We start from the raw sequence: 23,372 nt of genomic DNA, 5'->3' as shown, positions 1-23,372 counted from the left end.
TGTACAACTCAGACATTCAAGAACTATTAAATGAACAAGAAGCATTCAAAACAAAACTAAAACTAAAAACTTTAACAGCAGCTAAGAACAAAGCAAAGATGGAAAAGGAAATAATGAAACTTAAGAAAGATCTCGAGATGGAAAAACTGAAACATAAGAGAGAAGTAGAAACATTAGAGCTTAAACACAAGATAGATCTACTTCAACTTATAAAATAACTACTTAGCTTTTATGGTTAAAAATAGCAGAAAAGAACAAACTTAAAATTAAAATTATTTAATCATCTTCACCACTGCTCATTTCTGGTTCTGATTGTTTTTCGTTTGATTTTCCTGTAAATTCAAACTTGTGAAAACTTCTACTGTCACTCAAATTGATTTTACCTTCATAGACAAGATATAATTGTTCTTTACCATCGTTAATTACTTTTCTGTTTTTTAATCAAATGCTTCAATGTAATGATCAGGTGAAATTACCTTGTAGTCATCTATATAAACAACCACCTTAGTACCAACTTTAGATTTGAGTAGTTCAGTCTCTTTGATCAATAGTGCTTTGTTTAGTGAAAGTTCATTTAGGTTCTTGAATGGAATATTTGGTTTACCTATCTCATTGAGTTTATTAATAATGGATCCCATGATCCTATTTATTATGTAATTAAAAATATTTTTTAGAATCATTTTCCTTCATGTGGTAATCTAGTCAGAATCAGATTCATATCGAGTTCTAACATGTATTTCACCTTCTTCATCAGTGTCCCATTCACATTCAGAAATAAGTGGATTATTAAAATCATGCTCAACATTGTTATTCATTTCTAATGGTGCACATCTTAGAAAACGTCTACATATTGGACAGGTGTTGTTATTGTGTAACCATGATTCACAGAATAAATGATAACAAACTGTTTCTACTTTGAAACTTCTTGGCAGATTAAAACTGTGTGCCGGACAGAGACTCGAACTCAGGACGTTTGCCTTTCGCGAGCAAGTGAGCTACCCAAGCACGATTCACGCCCCATCCTCATAGCTTTACTTCCACAAGTACCTCGTCTCCTACCTTCCAAACTTTACAGAAGATCTCCTGGGAACCATGCTAGACTAGCCCTCCTGAAAGAAAGAGGATGTTTCCAGAATGAGATGTTCACTCTGCAGCGGAGTGTGCACTGATATGAAACTTCCTGGCAGATTAAAACTGTGTGCCGGACCGAGACTCGAATACGGGACCTTGGTGCTTGGGTAGCTCAGTTGGTAGAGCACTTGCCCGTGAAAGGCAAAGGTCCCAAGTTCGAGTCTCGTCCGGCACACAGTTTTAATCTGCCAGGAAGTTTCATATCAGCGCACACTCCGCTGCAGAGTGAAAATCTCATTCTGTTTCTACTTTATTAGAACGACGATTTTCGAACAAACATATTCTGCAAAGTTTTTAGTTTTTCCCAACACTTTTATACATACAACGATTGATTCTTTCAATTAAAAATTTAGACACCTTGTTCTTAGTTATTAAAGTGCACCAATTAACTTTATTTGCAAACTCTATAACGAATTCATCTGAAAGTTCTTGGTTAGAGCAAATAACATTCCAGTCAACTTGGTCTTTAAAGTCTCGAATGAATTGTTCACTTAACTTTTGATATCGACAAAAATGTATACCACATATTGTTGTCATAGTTGTTACTGAAATCTCTTAAAAACTATTCTGAAAAGTCTTTTCTGAGCGTTAGAATCATTGACCAACTGCTTGGGGATTTCTATATATATATATATATATATATATATATATATATATATATTTCAACAAACTCTCTAATGAAATCTTCTGACACTTTTTGATATGCAATAAAATGTAACCAATTGCATTCTTTATCTTGAAACTCTCTGATTAAATCTTCGCTTAGTTTTCATGAACATCCAATACCATGCCAATCGACTTTGTGACTGAACTCTCTTATAAATGCTTCTGTAAACTTTTGACTATATGACACCTTGGACCAATGTAATTCGTTTTTAAATTCTCTCATAAAGTCTTCTGAGAGATTAGGATATTCTGATACATTTCTCCATTTAATGTTTTTAGTTCTAAGTGTTTTCACTACATCTTGTCTTAATTCTTCATCATCATAGAACTTCACTAGTTTGTAGTCAGGTTGTGTCATTAGAAGCTTATTAGTAATGCTTTGTTGATTCTTTACTAAAGCGTTTTGGTTGTCTGTCTTACATTGATCTTGTGGTTGTTGTTGTTGGTTTGTTACATTGTGTCTTTTGATTAAGGCAATTAGATTTGTTTTTCTAAGGTTTGCATAACCACGGATTCCATTTTCTCTGCAGTATTGTTTAAGCTCAGTTATAGTTTTATTTTCCATTATATATTGTTTATTATATAAGAAAACTTATTTATAGTCTTTCGATTTTTATCTTCACACAAAATAAATTAATCCTTTTTGATCATTTTTAGGGTCTAAGGGAGTACCGTATGACATTTTTAATTATTTTAATTTGATAGTACATACATACACACATGTTCTTTTATAAGCACCACCTATAAAAGTACTAATACTAAAACACACACATACACACTTAAAAACTAGCTTGTGATTTGAATTCATTTAATTGTGTTAACAATATGCTACTTTCATTTACTAGTTTTATTTCTTTATAAAGGATTTCGTTGATGATATGAAATATAATTATAATGAATATTAGTGATAACATATATATCAACAATACAAAAATTTTATCAATACATGAATCGACCATACAACACTAACCCATTTATTATAGAGAAACACTAGTTCCTTATAAAAGCAATAGCGATTTTCAATTTCATTTTAGTTATGTAGTTTGATTTCTTTAAGTTGATTAATATCCATATGGTTTTGTGTCAATTATGTTACTCATTTCTGGTAATATGACTTGTTTGTTGTAATCCATTTTGAATTCTTCTTCTGTTGGTTCGTTAACTAGTTCCTTTGTTTTCTTGTTTCTGTTTATTTGTTTATAGTGAAGTGTTATTTTCTCTTGTTCTTTGTTGGCAATATATTTCATACATTCTTCATTGAGGACTGTAGAGTTTTCGTAGTTTAGCGTGAAGCCTTTGATTTTCATAACTGTTTTGTTGTTGTTGGTTTTGTAGTAATAACTTTTAGGACTGGTGAGTACCATTCAGTGATGTAGTTTCCTTTACCTAATTCATCTGTCCATTCGCCAAGTTTACAACCAGTTTTGACTTTGTTGTTGTTGTTGACTATATAAACAATTGAGTTGGTGTCATAGTAAACCACGTTTTTACACAATTTATCAAACATGTCGTAAAGTCTTAATCGTGCATGTGCTGTGGTAAAAGTTGCTATGTGGATGTTTGTAGGGTTATAATTCTCAATGTAGTGGTCTTTGTACTTGTAGTTCACTTGAACCATATCATCCATTATAAACAAACATTCTGATATTTCAATTTTATCGTCCAAGAGCAGTTCATACCAGCGTTTTACATCTATAACGTATTCAGTTTGAGCTAGGTTTTGTCTTTGTCCGAACTTAACCCAAAGTGAGTTTAAGTACAACTTGGTTACAGCTCTCTTACAGGGTTAGGTTCCATTTTATGTGGTTCTAAATCGATGTTAAGTGTTTGCTTAATATCATTTATGTAATCCTGTTTTGTTTTGTAATCGTTTTGCCATGGTGACGTTTCAAGTTTTATTTTTATGAAGTCTCTTATGTAACCTGTAAAGAGGTCGTTGCTTTTTTGGTGGAAATGTTGTGCCTCATACGCTTCAATTAATTTGTAACCTATCTCAAGTGCTTTGTCTAGTTCAAGTGTTGTCCAAGAACCAGTTATCATTCTTTCTTCATCAGAGTGTGTACAGCTTTTTGTTTGGTCAATCATGCATTGGTTACAGAGAGAAAACATTAGTTTTTTTATGTTGTTATCTTTAACATGTAAAACAGGGTGATATAGTTTTCTTGGCGGTAGGACTTTACATTTCACATAACCAAAGAAGTCTTTAAAAGGATAGGTTTTAGGGCTTAAGTTTGTTATTGTTTTTGAGTGACGAATCAGAAATTGATCATAGTAGAGAACCATTGGATACAAACTACAAACATCGATGTATTTCATTTCCTTGTCGACAACTTTTAATTTGGAAGCATTTGTTATACCACCAAAGAATGCGTCTCTAAACTTAAGGTTTTCTATAACATTAGTTTTGTTCATCATTGTTTTGTATTGTTTATCTTTAGTCCATTTACATTCCCAGGTGTCAATAACTTTGTAACCAGCGTTTTCGAGTTGTTGTGTTCTTAAAGTTGTTTTATAATGCAAATCTTCTTTGTAACATTCTTTACATACGTGCCAAAAACATCCATGATATTTATAGAATGAAATTTTCATTCTACAGCAGAGTGTGCGCTGATATGAAACTTCCTGGCAGATTAAAACTGTGTGCCGGACCGAGACTCGAACTCGGGACCTTTGCCTTTCGCGGGCAAGTGCTCTACCAACTGAGCTATCCAAGCACGACTCACGCCCCGTTTCATATCAGCGCACACTTTGCTGTAGAGTGAAAATTTCATTCTAGAAACATCCCCCAGGCTGTGGCTAAGCCATGTCTCCGCAATATCCTTTCTTTCAGGAGTGCTAGTTCTGCAAGGTTCACAGGAGAGCTTCTGTAAAGTTTGGAAGGTAGGAGACGAGGTACTGGCAGAAGTAAAGCTGTGAGGACGGGGCGTGAGTCGTGCTTGGAGCTCAGTTGGTAGAGCACTTGCCTGCGAAAGGCAAAGGTCCCGAGTTCGAGTCTCAGTCCAGCACACAGTTTTAATCTGCCAGGAAGTTTCATCCATGATATTGATAAACAGTTCTGGTTGTAGAATCAAAACCATAGACTTTTGAACCACAAATTGTTACTTCACTGTTATTTAATGCGTGTTGAATGTTGGGGTTTTCAAAAGAGTTAAGCCAAGCTTTCGATTGTTTGGAAAATGTTTCTTTTTTGTTTTCTTTTATCACACCTATGGTTTTCTCTTGAATATATTTTGATCGGTAAATACCCATGCAAACACTAGCTATTGTTAGATATTGGAAAGGATCAATGTTAGTAATTTCAAGGAACTGGTTTCTTAGTTCAATACAACCTCTACGTAAGATGTCTACAACTGAATCACAGTATTCTTTAAGTTCTTTCTTAAAATCAAATATGTAATTCTCTTGTTTCTTTTCTTTGTACCATTGGAAGAATTTTACTCTTTGTTCTTTCTTCATTGTTCTTGGTCCACAGTATTTAGCAGCAGGTATTGGTCCGAAATAATCTTCATTTTCAGGTGTGTTAAACAGGTGTGGAAAGTAACCTTTCTTTAGTTCTTCAAAACCAAATGTTTTAGGAAACGAAGCAAGTGGTTGTGGAACGAAAGTAATGCTGTCGATAACTTTTAAGTTTATTTTCTCTATTTGTAGCAACATGAGTTTTGATCCTTGGTAAATCGTGTAAGGTTTCAAACCATTTTTTATACAGTACTGAAGGACAAAATGTGAATCATAAGCTTTGGAGTTTTGTGCTATACATGTGTAATTCTTGTGTTCTTCGGAAATTAACCATTTGCAAAAATTAATTGTTCTTCTGAAAGTAGTATTTGTTACCTTCAAAGTCGTGTGCAACTACATAATTAGCTATGTGTATTCCTGTTTGTTGTTGTGCTTTGTAGTCAAAGAAAATGTACTTTTCAGTGTGTTTACACCAGTTTATTAATTTTATTCGCTCAATAAGAACCTCTTTAACTCGTCGTTCAAATTCGTCTTGTGTTATGTTACCTGATTTTTTTTTTTTTTTGTCTATAAAGATTTAAGCTCTTTCCAGTTCAACATGCGTTCGTACTTCTTACTGCTTTCAACAATTTGTTTACCAAGACTTGATTTGTTACAACATTTAAATAACAATAGAAACAGCTTGGTAATCGATGGTTCTTCAGTCATATTACATACACATGCAATTTCGTCATCACATCTGGAACCTTTTTGTCATCTTTTGCTTAAAACATTGGTGAGATCCTTCTTTAGCCGTTTCGTTACAATTATGACAGTAGTAATAACCACACGTGTGTTTCTTTGATCGATCGAGAATTTTATTACAACCTTTACACTTATAAATTTTCTTGCATACTTCTTTACGATTATTTTTACAGGTTTCGTTGTAGCAGTAGCGATTGCAGTCATTGAAGTAAATCTTATTTATTTCTCTTTCTTCATGTTTTGTTTTCTTGCACATGTAACAAGCTAATATTGTTGGTTTACATTCTATGTGTCTCTCTTTGGTGTTATAAGCCTTGTCACACTTGTAGCAATAATAATTAGAACCAATAAAGGCTTGCATACTATTGATTACATCAAAGTGGTTCCCATTCTTGTACAGATATATTTGTGTTTCACGATTTTTTCCGGTGTAAATGATAGAATTAAAGTTTTCAGCACACACGATTTTTATTTGTACGTTCAATAGTTCTTCACATCGTTTAATGTCTTCAAGTGTAAATCCTTCTTCATTATATTCACTTAAACGATTACAAAGTTCCTTGGTTAACGTTGTTTGTATCTTTCGACCTCTTCTTATGTCTTTAATGTTTTGTTTTTAGGTCTTTGTCAAATATGATGTTTGTTATGTAGGTTAAAGCTGTAATTATTGCACGTGGACAACAGAGGTTATCTTTATTGTTAATAAATGTTATACACTTCTTGATTCTTTTGTCTTCAGTGATATTAAGTAGTTTTTTGTTAGTTTTAATTCCTCTTGGTATTTTGATCACTTGTATGATTAATGTTGTTTCTTCTATGTCGACTGATTCGTCTGAAGTTAAAATTCTTTGTATATGATCCAAAACGTTTCGTGCATTAAGTTCAGTTGTTACTGGTGTGGATATTGCTTTTGTCCAGAATCTACATCTACATCTACATTGATACTCCGCAAGCCACCCAACGGTGTGTGGCGGAGGGCACTTTACGTGCCACTGTCATTACCTCCCTTTCCTGTTCCAGTCGCGTATGGTTCGCGGGAAGAACGACTGTCTGAAAGCCTCCGTGCGCGCTCTAATCTCTCTAATTTTACATTCGTGATCTCCTCGGGAGGTATAAGTAGGGGGAAGCAATATATTCGATACCTCATCCAGAAACGCACCCTCTCGAAACCTGGCGAGCAAGCTACACCGCGATGCAGAGCGCCTCTCTTGCAGAGTCTGCCACTTGAGTTTATTAAACATCTCCGTAACGCTATCACGGTTACCAAATAACCCGGTGACAAAACGCGCCGCTCTTCTTTGGATCTTCTCTATCTCCTCCGTCAACCCGACCTGGTACGGATCCCACACTGATGAGCAATACTCAAGTATAGGTCGAACGAGTGTTTTGTAAGCCACCTCCTTTGTTGATGGACTACATTTTCTAAGCACTCTCCCAATGAATCTCAACCTGGTACCCGCCTTACCAACAATTAATTTTATATGATCATTCCACTTCAAATCGTTCCGTACGCATACTCCCAGATATTTTACAGAAGTAACTGCTATCAGTGTTTGTTCCGCTATCATATAATGATACAATAAAGGATCCTTCTTTCTATGTATTCGCAATACATTACATTTGTCTATGTTAAGGGTCAGTTGCCACTCCCTGCACCAAGTGCCTATCCGCTGCAGATCTTCCTGTATTTCACTACAATTTTCTAATGCAGCAACTTCTCTGTATACTACAGCATCATCCGCGAAAAGCCGCATGGAACTTCCGACACTATCTACTAAGTCATTTATATATATTGTGAAAAGCAATGGTCCCATAACACTCCCCTGTGGCACACCAGAGGTTACTTTAACGTCTGTAGACGTCTCTCCATTGATAACAACATGCTGTGTTCTGTTTGCTAAAAACTCTTCAATCCAGCCACACAGCTGGTCTGATATTCCGTAGGCTCTTACTTTGTTTATCAGGCGACAGTGCGGAACTGTATCGAACGCCTTCCGGAAGTCAAGAAAAATAGCATCTACCTGGGAGCCTGTATCTAATATTTTCTGGGTCTCATGAACAAATAAGGCGAGTTGGGTCTCACACGATCGCTGTTTCCGGAATCCATGTTGATTCCTACATAGTAGATTCTGGGTTTCCAGAAATGACATGACACGCGAGCAAAAAACATGTTCTAAAATTCTACAAGAGATCGACGTAAGAGATATAGGTCTATAGTTTTGCGCATCTGCTCGACGACCCTTCTTGAAGACTGGGACTATCTGTGCTCTTTTCCAATCATTTGGAACCCTCCGTTCCTCTAGAGACTTGCGGTACACGGCTGTTAGAAGGGGGGCAAGTTCTTTCGCGTACTCAGTGTACAATCGAATTGGTATCCCGTCAGGTCCAGTGGACTTTCCTCTATTGAGTGATTCCAGTTGCTTTTCTATTCCTTGGACACTTATTTCGATGTCAGCCATTTTTTCGTTTGTGCGAGGATTTAGGGAAGGAACTGCAGTGCGGTCTTCCTCTGTGAAACAGCTTTGGAAAAAGGTGTTTAGTATTTCAGCTTTACGCGTGTCATCCTCTGTTTCAATGCCATCATCATCCCGTAGTGTCTGGATATGCTGTTTCGAGCCACTTACTGATTTAACGTAAGACCAGAACTTCCTAGGATTTTCTGTCAAGTCGGTACATAGAATTTTACTTTCGAATTCAATGAACGCTTCACGCATAGCCCTCCTTACGCTAACTTTGACATCGTTTAGCTTCTGTTTGTCTGAGAGGTTTTGGCTGCGTTTAAACTTGGAGTGGAGCTCTCTTTGCTTTCGCAGTAGTTTCCTAACTTTGTTTTTGTACCACGGTGGGTTTTTCCCGTCCCTCACAGTTTTACTCGGCACGTACCTGTCTAAAACGCATTTTACGATTGCCTTGAACTTTTTCCATAAACACTCAACATTGTCAGTGTCGGAACAGAAATTTTCGTTTTGATCTGTTAGGTAGTCTGAAATCTGCCTTCTATTACTCTTGCTAAACAGATAATCCATTGTTAAGTGCCATTACTCTAATTTTATCACCTGCTTGAAACTTGGAGGTGTGTTTAGCTTGATCAATCATGTTGTCTAAAGTACTATGTAAACGGTTCATGGTTTGTGTTATTGTTTCTCCTTTTATATTTTTTAATTTTATTTGAAACTCTGTTGTATAAGTCTTAAATTTGTGACTGAATAGTGGTTCACTTACTTCTACTACTTTAAAGTTCTTCTTCATTTCAAATAACATACTGTCAAAGGGAAAGTTGTTATATAACTAATTATTACGTTCTTGTCTTCCAATATGTCGGAAAACTTAGATGCTGGTCCTCCTAGTAGTTTGCTTCTGTAATCTGCTGTTGTTTTTATTAATTTGGGTGTGTTGAACCTAGAAATAACATTTATATTTTGATCCTTTACCATTTTTTTTAGCTTGTCAATTGTTCGATCTTTTATGTCTTGCTGTTCATAACGACTTTCATTCATTAAGAATTTGTTCAGATAGTTCTTGTTTGTTAAATTTGTAGTAATACTTAATTCTGTATATCTTACCAAACTCTTTAGTTGTTTGAGTTTATATTGGGAGGCAAATTCTTTAATCACACGCTCATTTTCACTCACACTCTCATTAATTTGTAGATTATTATTCGACATAATATTTATTATATAAAAAACATATTTTTGCTCTTTCAATTTTTATCTTCACCAAAAATAAATTAATCATTTTCGGCCATTTTTGAGGGTCTAAGGGGTACCCTATGGATTTTTGAAATTTTATCAAAATTTTCATATTTTTGATTTATTTCCTGGTTTCCTCCTTTAATTAGATGTGTAGAGCGATTGCTCATAAGTGATCCAGCGGTTTTTTTATTATAATTTTTCTTTGTCATCATGTAATATTATTGCTTGATCATTTACTGAGCTTCATTTCACTATCTTTATTGTTAATGTACATTTGTTATTTGGTCGTGGTTCGTTGGGCAATTTGGTCTAAACATATCTCAGGGAAAAAGTGGTCCATACAGACCCCATTACTACTGTCTCTATGTTTATCGACAGGTAGCCACGATAATTGCTCGTACACTGGTGTTACGTGATCGAGAAAGTGTACGTCACAAATGTATAGTACAAAAGCATTCATTATCAGTGACAGCCTGCATGAGCTTTCATACGAAAGTGCTTGGTGATTAGCTTCACCGTAGTAGATTATGGGGAGTATTGATGTCTTTATGAACTTCTTTTTAAGCTTGAAAGGACGTTATTTTTATATTACTGTTGCGAGTACACCTTCTTACAGACTGCAGTTGTGCGTTCAGTTTAATGACGTTCAACAGTTATTCCGAATTTCTCTGCAGAAGAAGAACAGGCTATATCTATGCCACTTAGGATTATTTGTGGAAGAGAGTCTCTGAACTGAAGGGTAATATGTGTTTTGTGAGCGTCTAAAGTTATTGATGGGTTAAGTTTCAAGCCTATGCTTAGTATCCACATTGATACGGCAATTAAATCGGTATTTACATGCTTGTAATAGACTGTCGTCACTGTATAAGTGATATTTGCAATGCGAGAGAATAATTGACATATCAATAACATTTAATGAGAAGAGTGATGGGCATAATAGTGTACCCTCTAGGACCCCTAATGCCACATATCTCGTTTACGACCTTTTTGTTCCAATCATAATACAGTGTTTGCGAGATGCAGGGTATGAGTGGAACCACTGTACGGCACCTGAATACGACGCCTGAGCAAGAAATCTGACTTTCGTCCTTCCTTACACTTTCTGTCTCCAACGCAACACAGTTTCACAACTACATACAACTTGGCGGAGGCCAACAGCCCTTATGGCTGATAAGGAAACGTTCCATCTTGAAAGTCGCCTCGTCGTCTTTCTGAAAATGACTGTCACGAAATTCTTCCTTTTTCTGAGGAAACTGGTGCTAGTCACTGTGTGCAATGTTAGGAGGATAGAGAGGAGAAGAGGAGCGTCGAAGCAAAATCCGAGAGCGAAAAGGGTAGCACTGGTGAGTGTCCTGTGCCAAATGAATTGGGGTGTCATCGTGGTGCAGAAACACCCCCTTGGGCAGCTTTCTGTGAAGTTTCGCCTTCACAGCCCCATAACCCAATCAGGAGGTTTCTATTCTACACTCTCTGACGATTTGCCTCTTACGAAAGTAATCATGTAGCACCACTTGGTAACAGCTCCTGGCGTACTCAGCACCACTACGCCAGATGATGACTGTGTCTTCGCCTTTTTCTGCGCTAGTGGATCCATGTGTTCCCTTTATTGCCATTTGACTCAGGGTCGCTCTAACATACGCAGCACTCGTCCATGGTAATTAGGCAGCTCAAGACGCCATCTGGATTTTATTGATCCAGCTTCAACATTTACATTGGACCCTCGTTTGGGCGGGCCTTCTGAGTAGGTGTCATCCGTCATGGGGCCCAGCTGCAGGAAACATTTGTCATCATAATTTGCAGATCTACAGCATACCGGAGGTGAAGTGAGCCTGCAACTTTATCTTTGATGAAAGAAATCACTAGAACACCGTTGTAAGTATCATAAGTATGTCTCCAAATTGCATAATTTATTCATTCATATAATCAGTGACAGTAGCTAGACCCGTATTCCAAGCAGCACGGTCTCATTGCTGTCAAAAAGGCAGGCAGTGGATATATACACCATGTGCGAACTCTCTCATCGTGGAAATTATGACAAAGGAAAGAATTATCATCAAACTACTTTGAAGATAAATCAACAGGAAAGTGGACACAAGTGAAACACACTTGCATATATCTTTATCAGTGCAGACACTGCTGGTTAAATGCTAAACTCGATATCGAAGTTTTCATAGGTGATTTTTTTAAAGAAAATAATAGAGTTTCTCATAGAAAACAACATGCACTTCTTTTGTGAATTATTGGCAGAAGACACTGCAAAATACAAGTCACTTCGTGGTTTTCAGACTACAGATTTCAGTAATGTGAAACTAAAACGACCACAAGGCACCTGTAACAGCTTAATCACAGCGAAGGCTCGTGAATGAAACGTGTAGTTTATGAGTTCATAATTGATTTTCATCGCTAAATTAAGGTAATGAAATCCCACGTGTAATAGAAGCCAAATGGTCGGCTTATCAAATAATATACTGCTAATTTATTTATTGTCAGTGGGTTAATTGAAAGGTTTATTTTTTAAATTTTCAGTCGTATTTTAATTAGTTTCATTTACAGGACGACCGCGAACATTGTTTATATCGTAATACTGGGCTCACAAAATTCGCCTACATGAAAAACGCCGTCAGTTTGCGTTCAACTTATTACATAGAAAATTGATTTACGTTACTTTTACTACTTTCTGTGAGAAGAAGAGCAACATTAACGGTGGCGGACCAACCAAACTGCATATTTCTGATAATGACACAGACAACATAACTACAGAAAAGAAGAGAGATAGAGAGAGAGAGAGAGAGAGAGGGGGGGGGGGGGAGGGAGAGAGAGAGACAGATGCAGAGAGGAAGAAAATGACACATAGCATGTTATATTTAACTTTCAACCTGTCAGAGCCCTTTCTCTGGTTTCGCTGTAGCACGTTGGGCCCCTATGGCTTACTATATATTCTATATTATATATGCTATACTCTAAAAAGAATATGGTGATGAGAACAGAAACATATTGACCCAGGAACAAATACAAAGTACAGTACATTGTACTTACATCAGAAACGTGTAATGATAACGTGAGAAACATAAAAACATTCTTTCCACATTTCTATCTTCTCTTTCTTGGCCAGATAAAACACAAACAGATACAACCTAAATATGGTTAAATTATTATGTTCGAACTTCTATACACGTGCCCCATCATAGAATGTCGAAAAATAAAACTGGCCCAGAAAATACTTTATGCACCTTAAGATAGGCAACCCAACACTCATCGTCCAGTCCTGATGCAGGTGATTTGCATAAAATATTTTCTGGGTCAGTTTTATTTTGCTCACATTTCATGTTGGCCTATGATGGGGTACCTTCATTTAGAAACCAATCATGTGAAAATTAACTGACAGCTATAACATTCACCCAGAGTCTTCTATTTCTTTGTTCCATAACTTTTACTCTCTTCTTGTCACTCCTGTTCATCGTCCATTTTCTACATTCCTACAAGGGCACCGTCTACTCTAGCCAAATATTGTATGAAAACAGTTCTTAACGCTTCCATTTATATTAGACACTACATACCTTTCTTTCAGAAAATACTTCCTTCGTATTGCAAGGCCGTATTTAATAACTTTCTTGCTTTTGCCATCGTCAGTTATTTTTCTCTCCAACTAGCAAAACGTTCCTCATTAAATTTCCTATACATAATCTGATTTAATTTCACTACACCCCATCATTCTTGTTTTACTTTTGTTGATGTTCCCCTTATAACTTTTTTCCAAGACACTACCTGTACGAATCGATTAATCTTAGAAGATTTTTCCATCTCTAACAGAATTACAGTGTCGTCAGTAAACCGCAAAAATTTTTGTCTTCTCACTCAGCTATAATTCCTTTTCCAAATTTCTCCTCGGTTTACTTCATTCCTTGTTCAGTGTACAGATCTAATAACATCGACGATAGATTAAAGCCATATATTATTCCCATCTCAACTACTGCTTCCCTTTAAAGTCCTTGGGCTATAGTCATTCTTATAATTGCCTGCCTATCTTTAGAAACTTTATACAATCTTCCACTCACTGTATTGTGTTCGTACTATCTTGAGAATTTCAGAGACTGTATATCAGTTTTACCATTCTTCTGTAAATAATTCTTGTCAGTAATTTGTAACCACGAATTATTAAACTGATAGCTCGGTAATGTTCAGATATTTCACCTTTTTCACCTTTTTGTAACTCTAATTATTACATTCTTCGTAAGTTCTGGGGATATTTTTGGCTGCTTTACATATCAACCATACCAGCTAGAATAGCTTTGCCATGGCTGTTTCTCCCAATCATCTCAACAATGTTAAGGGAATTTTGTCTACACACAGGATACTTGTTTAGGCTTAGGTGTTAGTGCGTTGTTAAATTCTTTTCCAAGGAGCACATCCAGTACCTCATCTCCTTCTGCTTCTTGTTCCCTTTCCATAATATTGTTACATGCTTCTTTGCTTTGTAAAGCTCTTCTGTATTTCCTTTCATCTTTAAGCTCCCACCACCTTGCTTAATACTGGCTTGCCATCTGAGCGCTTAATATTCATACAGGTGTTTCTCTTTTCTCTAATGTCTCTTCTATAATGTCTTTATAGCATACAATAAGGAATGTCGAGGTTCTCTAAAGATTGCATGAAGAAATGAACATACGGAAAATCCTGACAAGAAAAAGGGAGAGTATGATAGGCCATGTGTTAAGATATCAGGGAATAACTTGCATGGTATTAGAGGAAGCTGTAGTGATCAAAAACTGCAGGTGAGACAGAGATTGGATCACATTCAACAGACAATTGAGAATGAAGGTTGCAAGGGCTATTCTGAGATGAAGAGGTTGGCATAAGAAAACAAACCGCGGCGGACCTCATCAAAACAGTCGTGAGATGGATGTCTATATGGAGGTAGCACCTTTCCAACAGTCCTCGTTTTTCTTCTAGCTGTACACGCTTTACCATTTTGCACTTTCTGTAAATTTCTGTTTTTGAAGTCTGCATTCCCGTTTGTTCCCTTCATCTGTTATATTCCAATTTTCGTTATTTCAACTCACTACCTGATGTGTTATTCAAAACTTCAATTTGGTCTTCAATTTTCCCAATTTCATCCTCTCCAGCTTTTGCTTTTTCGCCTCTCATCTTCATCTTTTATCATAGTCCTTTCCCCATTGCTCTCACCAGTTTCCTATTGCTCCCTTTGAAAATCTCTACAACCTTGAGTTTTTTCAACTTATAAAGGCCTCATATACTTAATTACCTAACTTTCTGTAATTTGATTGAGCTACATTTCAGCAGACATGTGAGTCTCAACTTCATCTTCGATAGCAGTAGACACGGAAGTAATGATTAAAATTTGTGCCATGGCCACGACTTCAACGCACGTCTCCTGTTTAGTAGGCAGATGTGCTAACTACTACGCCACCCTGGCATTGTGACACACACACCTACACAGACTGCCCTAGCCCAATGCCCTTAATAGGACAAACTTCAGTTCACGCCTTTAGCCCATTTTTCCCCTTCTTAATTCATCAGTATTGCCAAGGCTCTCCAATATTGCAACAGAAACCCAAGCTTCTGTCCTTAACTAAAATAAATTTGAGAGTCATATGTCTCCAGGAAAGTGTAATTCCACTACATCAATAGATCATCTAGGTACAGACAGGAGCTTCCGAAAACGTAAAAAGCCTGGTGTGTTATTCCGGTATCAGACATCCTGGGAAATACTGACTATTTAAGAAGGGGAAAAATGGGCTGAAGGCGTCAACTGAGGTTTGTATTAGGGAGGGCACTGGGCAAGAGTAGTCCATTCGCTTGTGTGAGCCACAATGCCAGGGTGATATAGCGCTTAGCAAACCTGCATCTACATCTACATCTACATCTACACCTACGTGATTACTCTGTTATTCACAATAAAATGCCTGGCAGAGGGTTCAATGAACCACCTTCAAGCTTCTCTCCACTCTCTGATATCTCTTATTTTATCGTGATGATGATTTCTTCCTATGTAGGTGGGTGGCAACAGAATGTTTTCACACTCGTAGGAGAAAACTAGTATTTGAAATTGCATGAGAAGATCTCGTAGCAACGAAAAACGCCTTTGTTTTAATGATTGTCATTCCAATTCACGTATCATGTCTGTGGCACTATTTCCCTGTTTCCCAATAACACAGAACAAGCTGCCCTTCTTTTTACTTTTTCGTTGTATCTGTCAGTCTCGCCTGATGCGGATCCCACACCACACAGCAATACTCCAGAACAGGTCGGGAAAGCGTAGTGTAAGAAGCCTCTTTAGTAGACCTATTGCACCGTCTAAGTGTTGTGTCAATGAATCGCAGTCTTCGGTTTGCTCTACCCACAACATTATCTATGTGATCGTTCCAGTTTATGTTATTTGTAATTGTAATCCCTAAGTATTTATTTGCATTTACAGCTTTCAGATTTCTGTGACTTATCGCGTAATCGAAATTTAGTGGATTTCTTGTAGTACTCATGTGAATAACTTCATACTTTTCTTTATTCAGCGTCAATTGCCACTTTTCGCACCGTATAGACAGCTTGTCGAAATGATTTTGCAATTCGTTTTGGTCATCTGATAACTTTACAGGACGGTAAAGGACAGCATCATCTGCAAACATTTTAAGATGCTAATGATATTGTCTCCTATGTCGTTAATGTAGAGGCTATGTGTCAACAAATCGTTTCCTTCGAAGTAGTTCATAATGTTCCAATACAGTATATGTTCCAAAACCCTACTAGAAATCGACGTTAGTGATATGGGCCTGTAATTCAGTGGATTACTCGTACTTCCCTTTTTGGGTCTTGGTGTGACTTGAGCAATTTTCCAGTCTTTAGGTACGGATCTTTCTGTGAGCCAGAGGTTGTATACAATTGCTAAATATGGAGCTATTGTATCAGCATACTCTGAGAGGAACCTGACTGGTATACAATCTGGACCGGAAGCGTTGCCTTCATTGAGATATTTAAGCTGCTTTGTGACACCAAGGATATCTACTTCTATGTTTCTCATTTTCACAGTTGTTCTTGATTGGAATTCTGGAATATTTACTTCGTCTTCTTTGGTGAAGGAGTTTCGGAAAACAGTGTTTAATAACTCTGCTTTTGTGGCTTTGTCACAGTGACTTCACCGTTGATATCGCGCAGTGAAGATATTGATTGCGTCTTGCCACTGGTGTGCTTTATCACCATCAGCAGCATCATCGATAGAACCGACTGTGGTCCTTTGGACCAGAGCCGAGTGGAGGGTCTGAATCAAAGGCGCTGCCGGTTCTGTGTCAGTGTAGGCTGCAGATTTCTTCACATGGGTCATCGGGTGGTGGGTTTCCGTGTTCCACTTAATAGGTTAGGAGTCCACTACACGCAGGAAGCGGCTACACAGGTAGAGGGGGCTGTGTGGAAGGGACTGGGCGTTTTTTTAGGATAGAGAGTCTCAGGGAACCACAGAAAGGGTGTCCGTCTAAAAGGGGGCTGGTAAAACACAGTAAGATAGTTGTAGAAACGATTGGTATTGTAGTTGTAAATTGTCGTAGCTGTGTTGGGAAAGAACCAGAGCTCCAATCCCTAATAGAAAGCACTGAAGCTCAAATAGTTATAGGTACAGATAGCTGGCTAAAGGCGGAAATAAGTTCAGCCGAAAGTTTTTTAGACGATCTAACAGGGTTCAGAAAGAATAGATTAAGTACAGCTGGTGGTGGAGTATTTATTGCTGTCAGAAGTAGTTTGCCTTATAGTGAAATAGTATGGGTAGAGGTTATACTTGACAATCGGACTAAAGTATTAAGTGGATCGTTTTACCAACCCCCGTCTCAGACGATACAGTTTCTGAACAGTTCAAAGAAGACTTGAGTCTCATTTCAAATGGGTACCCAGCTCATACAATTATAGCCGATGGTGACTTCAATGTGCCCTCGATATGCTGGAAAAACTATACCCTTAACGTCGGCAGCAGGCATAAAACGTCATCCAAAATTGTACTGAATGATTTCTCAGATAATTATTTTGAACAATTAGTTCATGAGCCCATTCGAAGCGTAAATGATTGCGAAATCATACTTGACCTCTTAGCAATAAATAATCCTGAACAAATAGTGAGTATCGTGACGAATACAGGGATCAGCGACCACAAGGCAGTTGCTGCTAGGCTGAATACCGTAAAACCTTCAACTATCAAAAAGAAATGCAAAGTATATATATTTAAAAAGCTGATAAAAATGTTCTTAACGCCATTTTAAGAGACAGCCTTCACTCCTTGGGATATGATCATATAAGGGTAGAAAAGTTGTGAAATGATTTCACAGAGATAGTATCGAAAGCAATTGAGAGATACATACCAAATAAATTAATAAGTGATGGGTGCACAAAACGGGTCAGATCGCTGTTGCAGAATCAGCGAAAATCATGCCAGACTTAAAAGAACGCAAAATCCCCAAGACTGGCAAAGTTTTGCAGAAGTTCTAAATACAGCGCGTACTTCAATGCGAGATGCTTTTAGTAATTTTCACAACGAAACTCTGTCTCGAAATCTGGCAGATTTCTTATAAATAGGAGACCTGGGCTGAAGTCTCAGCCTTGGCGCCAGTTTTAATTCATTACTTCAGCTTCTTTCCTTTTCGTAACTTTTTTAGTTTTAATCTGCAATTCACTACTAATAAACGGATGCCAGCGTAAGTATCTGCTCTTGGGAATGTTCCGCAGCTTAAAATATGGATCCTGAATTATCATTATCATTACATAATCTGTATGAAATCTTGTGGACTCTTCAGAACTATTATATGTACACAACCTCCTACATGATACTTAATGTATGTGTTAGTAATGATTAAATTCTGCTCAGGTGGGTTCTCCTTTCATTCCCTTCCCCCATTACAGTTTGTCCAACGATTTCTGCCTCTCTTCTTTTCTTAATCATCTTCTTCTAGTTCATCATCACAACTGAATGATAATTTCCTATAACAATTTTTCTTACCTCTTACGCAGTAGTTTTTCAATTTCTTCTTCTGCAAAACTAGCAGGCCACTATTGTAGTGGGTCTTGGCTTCGCGGCTATCTTGGGTAAGGACAACGCGTCCACTATTACGTTCGTATACATCAAGTTAATTCTGTGTTGTTACACTAATCTCACTAAACCATATATCCTGAACTTCCTGCCATAGCACTAGACTAATTCCCACTATGTCAAACATCAAACTATAAATTTCTCTTTCCACACGTTCTGTACCAACGTTATTACTAACTGAGCTTTGATTACAAGTTCTGACTCGTATAAAACTAGATTTATTTTCCTTGTGACGATATATCCAGAACAGTAATCAAGCAGAAACCTGCTGAATCTTTTTTTAACACAGAGAATGCTATTGTAATGTAACAATACAGTAGAGCTGCATGTCCTAGGATTATGTAACAGTTGCAGTTCCCCTAGCTTTCAATCTTTCACAGAACCAACATAACAAGTCGATGTTGGCGAAGGTTGCAAGGTAAGATTAGTCAGTCATCGCGAGTATAGCTCCTGCAGCTATCGAAAAGATAACGGTACATCGCAGTAGCCATATGTTTGTGTAGCCTATTACAGAGATCTCCTCCGATGTTATCGAATTTGCAGTATGGCTACCAGTATCGTTGAGGCGAGCAGGGCATCCCACTGCTGCAAGGTCCATGAGCACCAATGTGGTAGAAGGTTTATACGATTTTATTTCAGTGATCACAAAATCCTTCTAACGGAACAATGAAACAGGCAGCAAAAGCCATCGCTAGGCCCTTGCCTGGTCGTACTGACTGGTATGGTTGAGAATGGTGACGTACTACCACTGCATCATCTCTTCTACATCTACATATGTACTCCGCTAGCCATCAAGCGGTGTGTGGCGGAGGGCAATATTCGCGCCAAAGTCATATTCTCTCACCCCCCCCCCCCCCCGCCCTCCCGATCCCCTCGCTTATCGAACGAGGGAAAAACAACTCTCTGAAAACCTCAGTATGAGCTCTAATTTCCCTTATCTTTGAATGGTGATCATTGCGTGATTTGAAAGATGGCGGTAATTATAAATGCTCTAAAAGCTCGGCGAAGATCGGATTTTGGAATTTAGTGAATAGCCCTTGCCGTTTAGAGCGTCGTCTATCCGCAAGTGTGTACCACTTCAAACTTTCTATGAGGTAAATTGTAACTGACCCTCCATACCCTGAAAACTGCCAATGGGTTAAGGTCCAATCTGGTCCCAAAAAAATTCTGTGGTGACAGATCAAGGGATCTAACTAACCAACCGAGTACAGTACCACACTGTCACGCAGCTACCACTCCACAGGCAGCCAGCCTCATCTCTCGTAGTGTTGACAAAAGTCTACTCATTGCATGGCGACTAAGTGGCCTTGTTTCTATTAGTCTCCAGCCCATGGCGGAGGATGAAACGAGGTGCTGGAGTGAATCCACCACTTGTGACCAAATGGAAGGTCCAGATGTGAAGGGGCTATGACATGTTTGGAGCACAATAGGCCAGTTCTTTCCTGGTATCGACAGACTTCGTCAAGCGCTAGAGCGTCTAATGCTATCATGTGGTCATCACTCACTACAGCCCTTCGAATGGCTTACTAACCATCTGGCACACTACAAGGCCATTATACAGCCTGTCACAGCTGACAGCAGGATCACGTAAGGACGTTATGACGACACTAAAGCGCCTTGGTAGCCATCCCAGCCGTCACAGATCATTGCAATCTGACGTAGTACATTCTAACGATATATGCGTATAAGGAACTGCACCATGCAGCATTTCTTATTAATATATTTATATTTTTCAGTACATGTACTTCCATTCTTCATACCTGAAAAAGTAAAGGACAAAATAGAATAGTATAAAAATTTAACTAATACAGAAAGATTAATAACATATTAACTGAAAATACTGTATGGTGCAGTCATCTGAACTAATGTGTGATTTCCAGTAAAGGATAACTGGATTGTACCACAAGGAAGTCTTTCAACTTGGAATTAAAAATGTGTGGTTGACCCCTCAAAAGCATTAGTTCACCTGGATCACTATTGAAATGAAAATGTTTAGAAAAGTGCACTTCTGTCTACGTAGTGTTTACCAAAGTGTATTTCAAGCGCAAATGTTGCTCTTTTCTAATGTTTACTGTTTGAATACAGCATTTAGACACTGCTAGCAGTCTGAGATTCTTTTGGGAAAAGCTTTGATAAAGATCATCCTCAGTACCCTGTTCTCAACTAAGAATATTGATTGTGAATCCACAGAGGCCCCTCAATATATATTTCCATAGGATGCAAAAAAATGTCCAAAGTAAACTAGAGGACGTGGAGGCAGTTGAGATTGTTCTTATAGATAACAGCAGTTAATTCCTCAAAACACCCTGAATTTAGTGCTTCCAAAAATCTTTTCACGTATCTTCAGTCTTGACAGTTCAAAATTTTCAATTCGCCTAATTATTTGATCACCTTGACACAGTATAATCTCTGTTCTACAAGTGTTCCACTTCAGAAATTTTAAGCACTGAACTTTCTAGTTTTTAGGCAACATTCTATATTTTAATTTCATCGAAACCTGATTTGCTGAAGGGGAGACTCCAACCTGACACTTAAAAAAAGTACACTTTAATGGCTACTTTACATCTTTGAGTGCTTACTTGTAGATAGAAAAAGTATTTGGCTGTATTTCTATTACAAGTCTGTCGAAGAAACACTACAAGTATGAATCGCGAGAGGGGACGTGGCACGGTGACACCTGCCAAGTGGTCAGGACAGTACCTGTATATCAAACACTTGCTTCTCAGGCATTAGTGGCAAAATACGCTGATGGCGAGACTGAAAATGCAAATAAAAGTTTGCACAGTGTCATTTGGTTCAAGTGTCCCAAAGAAGGAAAAAAAAAATACTTTTTGGGGGGTCTCGAAGGAGCTGTTTCCCAGTTCTGTACGAGAAGTTTGAATTCTGAAGGAAAGTCCCAGCACTACTTTATCACCCACACAGAGGATGATCTGCTTATCTAGAGACGAACGACAGGTCAAGTAGTCCACAAGAAGCTGCTATGAAAAGGAAAAATCCAAGAAAAAGGCTACTCCTGTCTTTAAATTATAAGAAGAAAAAGGCTTAAAGGAGCAGGGAGGGGAAATGTGTGATGCTACTGGATCTGTGTCTTGTACCAGCATTCATCTTTTAACTAAATTTTAAAATCCATTTTACCATAAGTTTGTTTTTCTAAGTTAGATGCTACCTTTTTTTATCTGGAACAGTAACCAATCTTAATTAAAATTTTTCAGGAAGTAATTTTGAGGTATTTGCATACTTTAACGCATAAATACTATCGAAAACGTCATTAGTCTATTTTATTACCACATTTATGTATCGGTAATGAAGAAAATTTAAGTTTGGAACTTGAAAAAATAGAAAAAAGTTTATAGTGTTTCTCATAAAATGATTGCATGGAACTGTTCAACAATTTTTTGCAAATGTACCTAAAATTCTGGAACGTGAAAACTCAAAACTGATTACCAAAAATTGCTTTCAAAAATACCATTGACATATTAAAAATTCAGAACTCAAAAACCAGTGAAACTCTGACTTCATAGCTTCGATATTGTTACATCTTTACTTGATTAATATGTTTTTAAAATTCAGTTGAAATTAGGAAAGTATAAGAAAAGTTAAATGTTCAGGTGGAGCCCCCATTAATCTTTTACGTTACATTTCACATGTTTTACAATGGCGTGTGTCTTAGCTGCAGACAAAGAAAAACTGGTGAATTAGTATGTCTGATATATCAACTAATTAAAGGACCCAGAACAGAAACACATGCAATCACGTCTTTGTTGAAGCTGATATACATTCTTATATTGCTTGTTTCTTAGGTTCGCAATGAACCATTTGCAACATTACCTCCGTACTGCTGTCCCAGTACGAAACAGCTATATAAACCTGCAGTCAGCTTTTATAATACCACAGCATCTAGCTGGCAGACTTATGGGTGATACATCTGTGAGAGCTGGTGCTGGACATGTCATGTTCAGCGCCATACTTATCTCCTTTTCTCTTTATCCCTGCAAATGGAAGTACATATTTTGTATCTGCGATGCTCAAGAAATCGGCTCAAGAGCCATTCCCTACCACGAGTACCATAGCGCTCACCCTAGCTGCAGGGTTCCCCCTCCACCACGACATGGTGTCTGTACGTGAGGAGGGGGAAACTGTGAACATGCCACAATTTAAATGACAATGTAGTCGTTACATATGACTTGCTTTTATATTTAACATTTCTCAACAGCCCAGATCACAAATAAAATTAATTTTGATTATTATTCAATGGTTTTTTGAGTGATGAAGACATGGTATAATTGGCATCTGGCACAACCTGTCAGCATACGGAGAGAGAGTTTCACAGATTTTCGCACTGAGGTTGTCTTGTAATTGTGACTTATTTCGTTTGATACTCGAATAAAAGATCTTTCACACACGAATGTTGAGCGAAATATTTTTAGCACTTTTGCTGCCTCATTAAGGAGATAATAGATTTTATCTGAGGAAAACAATATAGACATCCTGGACAACTTTACCGTAAATTTATCGTGGCTGAAATAGGTGATTTATTATCGTGGTTCAAGTGTCGTTGACAAATGAAATAAGAAATTCATGACGCCATTTGAAAGTATAGCTGGCAC

The 23,372-nt window shown here is 37.5% G+C and overlaps 1 protein-coding gene and 1 non-coding gene across 2 annotated transcripts in view; one reads left to right on the top strand and one right to left on the bottom strand.

The window, feature by feature from the left end:
* LOC126419513 (uncharacterized) overlaps window positions 1-23,372 on the top strand; it is a 730,476-nt gene that overhangs the window by 87,157 nt on the left and 619,947 nt on the right. The gene's annotated exons all lie outside the window — the stretch shown is intronic.
* Window positions 4,438-4,512, bottom strand: Trnas-cga (transfer RNA serine (anticodon CGA)). Its single transcript has one exon. It is a non-coding gene; the product is annotated as a tRNA-Ser (tRNA).

Source organism: Schistocerca serialis, chromosome 9 (genome assembly GCF_023864345.2).
Source record: "Schistocerca serialis cubense isolate TAMUIC-IGC-003099 chromosome 9, iqSchSeri2.2, whole genome shotgun sequence".
NCBI lineage: Eukaryota > Metazoa > Arthropoda > Insecta > Orthoptera > Acrididae > Schistocerca > Schistocerca serialis.
The sequence above is the reverse complement of the archived record's forward strand: the minus strand, read 5'-3'. Positions and strand labels throughout refer to the sequence as shown.